A 4,952-nucleotide genomic window follows, 5' to 3' on the forward strand; every position below is an offset into this window, starting at 1 on the left:
TGCTGCCTTTCACCACCACTGAAAAGAAGTGAGTATAGAGGATGGATGGTTTAACAGCCCTCCTCTGTATGCTGTGCTCTTCCTGTTGAAGTGACTGACAGGCAGAGTGGGCGGCTCATTTCTAATGATGTGGAGCATCTGAATTGGCTGGCTCTTACAATATTTAAGATGGCTCCTCTGTCTTTGTGTGTCACTTCAGCAAATGACTGGAGACATATTTTTTAAATGCACACAATTCAAACTTAAAGTCATGATTAACTGAGTTCTACAGGCACTGTTGTAGGATTTTCTATCAGGCCTAAGACATAGGCCTATATATTTAGAGATACATTACATGTGATGCATTTATATTTAAAGGTTAGTTGTATCAGTGCCCATTTTAATAATTTAGCATTTGAAAAAGAAAAGTTAATCTAACACAGAGAAGTTTGAATGCAGAAAGGGAGAACATTGTATATACTGACCATGTGCACAAATACGGTCACCCAATGGCATGAACACACAAAATGGCTTGTATCGGCAGCAAGCAATTCAGGCTTGGTTCTTTTCCTCAGACAGCATCCCATTCAGAAAATTCTGAAAAAGTATGTTGATTTAAAATAGTTTTGCATGTATTACACACTGGCAATCTAATACCAAGGCTGAACGTTTAAAGGTCCCATGGCATGAACATTTCACTTCATGAGGTTTTAATATGCGTTCCCCCAACCTGCTTATGGTCCCCCAGTGGCTAGAAATGGCGATAGGTGTAAACCGAGCCCTGGGTATCCTGCTCCGCCTTTTAAAAAATTAAAGCTCAGATCGGCCAACCTGGAATCTTCCCTTTATGATGTCATAAGTAGAGATGCACCGATAGACCGGCCGGTGACCGGAATTGGCCCGTTTTCACGTGCTCGGCCATGACCGGCGACCGGCAGGTCAGTCTGACATATGCCGATTTCATGCCGGTCAACGCTACAATTAACTGACAACATAAGTTATACGAGTTACAGTTCTCAAGGACGCACGCACACACGGACGCGACAGCACAGTCTCTTTTTCCTTTCTCTCAACTTTTCCGCTGTGTGTCGCGCGTACCCGCTGGCGGTGTGAAGCGCATGTCCGCGCTATTCTCACACATGTAGGGAACCTCGTGAATTAACCTGCAACCTGTCAGCGTGTGTGCAGAAGATAACAAGTTTGCAATATGCAACACCTGCAAGGAAAAAGTAGGGCGTGGAGGGACGACACCAAAAACCAAATTCACATTCTATTAAAGAAAGATAGAAAATAAATATTTGTGTGTGCTGTAGTGGTTAGAATTTATGAAATCGGAATCGGCTAAAATCGGTATCGGCTGGCCTAACTCAAAGAAAATCGGAATCGGCCTAGAAAGTTGTAATCGGTTCATCTCTAGTCATAAGGGGAAAGATTACCTCCCCTTTGTCTGCTTTGCCCGCCGCCCACAGCTGCCCAGAGAATTTGGCCCACCCGTGAGGAAATAGAGCTACAACCGTGGCAGCAAGCTGGTCAAGGCCACACCCCCACCCTCCACCTTGCCCCCCCTCTCTCCTCCTCAATAGCATTTAAAGCTACAGACACAGAAATGGCACGTACTAAGGAAAGCTCATTGTGGGACTGGCTCGTAGTGGCTGTAATTCTGCACCAAGGCTGAATTTCGGGAGAGACTTCAGATACAGTATTAGGGGACCACTAAGGCCTATATAAAAGCATCCAAAGAGCACCATGTCATAGGACCTTTAAGCCACAAACTGACAGGATCTCAGGAAGTTTCATTTACAATCCTTAAATGTATACACAAACACATATACAAAAAAAATTAGTGGCAGTAATTCTGCCTGGTCTCCTTTAGAAACAGATTAATATGGGACTTTTCTGCAGTGTGTCATTCATGTCCTTCAGTGGGTTTGGAGACAACAACAGGAACCTTGCATTGTAAACTGGAGATGTCAAGTTTAAAAGACATATTAACTTGTGTTTACTCTCAGTGTCAGTTATAGAAACTCACCATGAAACCAAAGTGTGTTGTTGGTATTGTTTCATGTGTTTAGGTTGGAAAGATGGTTGATTTGTTTTCCACCGTGGTCATAAACTGCAACACATGAGAGGCCAATCAGATTGCTCTGAAACTGTTCCCTCCCACTTGATATAGATTATGGTCAATCATTTTCATAATGCCATCTGAATTACAACAGTCTCAAGTATAGTAGGAATAAGTAGGAATAACCAGAAAATGATGATTGTGGTTTACTTACTGCTGATGCTCAGAGTGGGGCGTAAGTATATGTTGAAATGTCAGATTTACTCTACATATATATTTAAAGTATTGTCATGTTCTTACAGTAATACGTTTAATTCTTAATATATTGTTAATGCAATATATATTTTCAGGATGCACAGATGATCAGATCTTTGAGACCAGGACTGTTGGTGTGGGAGGCGATGTGAGACTGACTTGTCCCTCGCAAAGTCTACGGGAAGCTTGTTTTGGATCAGGCTCGTTTCTGGAGAATTTCCTAAAGTCTTAGGAAAAAATATTTAGCTTTGAGAGTGATCCTCACATTACCGCCACAGAGGAGCCCAGGACATTTGTTCTGCATATTGCAAAAGCAAGGCTAAGTGATACTGCAGTTTACTACTGTATGAGAATACATCAACACAACTTCACATTTTTGAAAGGAGCAGACCTGAGAGTTGAAGGTAAATGCATTCCTTGATTTTATTACAACTTTGTTTAAAAAAAATTTATGTTAACAGTTTATTTAACTTTTTATTTCCCAGGACCAGAACCTGATCCCAATGCTGTCCCTCCAGTTGGTCAAGGGAGACTTCAGTGACTCTGCAGTGTTCAGTCCTCTTAGACTCTGAGAACAAGACGTGTCCAGAAGAACAAAGTGTGTTCTGTTTCAGAGCTGGATCACATCCATGTGGCCCAGGTTTTAATTATATTCAAAGAAAGAGTTTTGAAGAACATGAAAAGAATCCAGTTGGACTCTCAACAAAGAAATGTATCTACAGCTTCTTTAAGAACGTCAGCTCCTCTGATACGGGACTTATCACTGTGCTGTGGTCACATGTGGGGGATATTTTCTGAAAACGGATCAAAACTGGACAGTGAAGGTAACTGTCATTGTGCTGTTAATTAGGACATTTGCTTACTTAAGTGCGAGATTGTCAGGTAAGCTATTAAAATCAAGTATTGTGTTTTTAAATTATTTTACCAGCAGGTGACATAAAACATAATTTACTTTTACCTATTTTTTTTTTTCCATTTGATAATGTTTCAGGAACCAGCGGGTGGTCACAGAAGGCCATTACTATTATCTTTCCGCTGTGTGCTGTCTCGGCTTTAAGTCTGATTGTTACAGCCTTCCTCATTCACGCCATCAAGAGAAACAACAGTAAGTGAATCTACTCATAGTTCTCTATCTAACAGCAGTACATAAAAAATACTGCATTCTTATTTAATATCTATATATTTTCTGTTTCATCATTTCAGCTGCTGTTAGCGTGAAAAAACACAGTGGTGGTGAAAGAAATCCACAGGTAAAACCATAATGGTACAGTAGAAGTAACCTTATTAAAATTTGTTATGACTTTTTTTTTTTATTTTGTCGCTCTATTCATTTCCTCAGAGAGATAAAGACAGAAGTATTTATTCTGCTGTCGTCTTCACTGTGATGAAAACTGGAAGTGGTGCGATAAAGGATTCAAAAGCAGCAGAGAGACAGAGAGGAGCTACTCGCTGTCAAGGCTTTGGGTTGATTAGTGAGTTAACAGGTCTGTTTGCCATCAGTTGGTACTGTATGTTAATCTGTTTGGAGCCATATGGTTTGCTATCTGTGGCTTTTAGGTAATGCTGTAAGTGTTATATCACTCTAAATAAGTTTTTAACTTGTGTCTCTTTATGCAAATGTGAATTTTATTGTTGTTGCTGTGTAACTATTTGTAAACATGATTTGTAACTCTATCAAACAATGTCAATAAATAAAACATATCTATGACAACAGGGTTATTCCTAATTTTGCTGCACAAAGAAAAAAGAAAATGTTTCTTCTGGAGCAGTGTTGACATTGATACATAACAAATCCTAAACAATCGAGAAATTCTGTTCTGTTCTGATTTTGCATCCATTATCTGTTTTTTGTTTTGTTGTAGGTGAGTGTAACTATTTGTGATTTGTAACTCTATCAAACAATGTGAATAAATGAAACACACTGCTTTTTAGTGCCAAACTGTTGCTGCTTGTGTAGTCTAAATATCGACGACGATTCATTTAGGAGATTCCGCGCATTTTGTCCAGATGTCCCTCAATTTCCGTTCTTTATGTTGGCATTCTCAACCCCGGTCGACTTTATGAGGACTATGGTTAACTGCTCCTCAGATCTCTGCAGGGTAAATCCAGACTGCTAGCTAGACTATCTGTCCAATCTGACTTTTCTGTTGCACCGACTAAAACAACTTTTGAACGCTACAATGTTCCACCAAAACAAGTTCCTTCCCCGAGGCTATTTTGCGCGGCACGCACCGGTAATCTGACGATTGTGGTTGGTTTAAAGAAATTTCAATAAACCACAGCAGGTTTTTCTCCTGTTGTGTGGACTAGCCAGACTAAAGTTGGTGGGATCTGTCAAATAAACAAGTGTTGGTTTTGCTGCAGATTTCTGTGAAAGCAAACAGAAATGTTGACAACATGTCCTCTTACAGAAATACAGGCACATATGCTTTAGAAATGTAAAAAAGCAACTGAAAATCTGAAGATCTGAAGATCTTTCACAAAATCCAGCTGAGTGCAAAACTTCTAAGAAAATATTCACAGTCAGACTGATACACACCCTATCACTATTGGATGGCAATTGGGAATAAAAAGCTACGTGTCTCTCTGTACAGACTCTTGTAACAGTTCCACAGACCCTGCTCTGGCTACACAGATGGCTGGTGGCTGGTTGTGG

The 4,952-nt window shown here is 40.2% G+C and overlaps 1 long non-coding RNA gene across 1 annotated transcript; it reads left to right on the forward strand.

Annotated features, from left to right (window-relative positions):
- The first annotated feature begins 3,075 nt into the window (after positions 1-3,075).
- Positions 3,076-3,531, forward strand: LOC120566493. Its single transcript, XR_005640412.1, has 3 exons — positions 3,076-3,120; positions 3,288-3,401; positions 3,500-3,531. It is a non-coding gene; the product is annotated as an uncharacterized LOC120566493 (long non-coding RNA).
- The last annotated feature ends 1,421 nt before the right edge of the window (positions 3,532-4,952 follow it).

The sequence above is a fragment of the Perca fluviatilis genome, chromosome 10, assembly GCF_010015445.1.
Source record: "Perca fluviatilis chromosome 10, GENO_Pfluv_1.0, whole genome shotgun sequence".
NCBI lineage: Eukaryota > Metazoa > Chordata > Actinopteri > Perciformes > Percidae > Perca > Perca fluviatilis.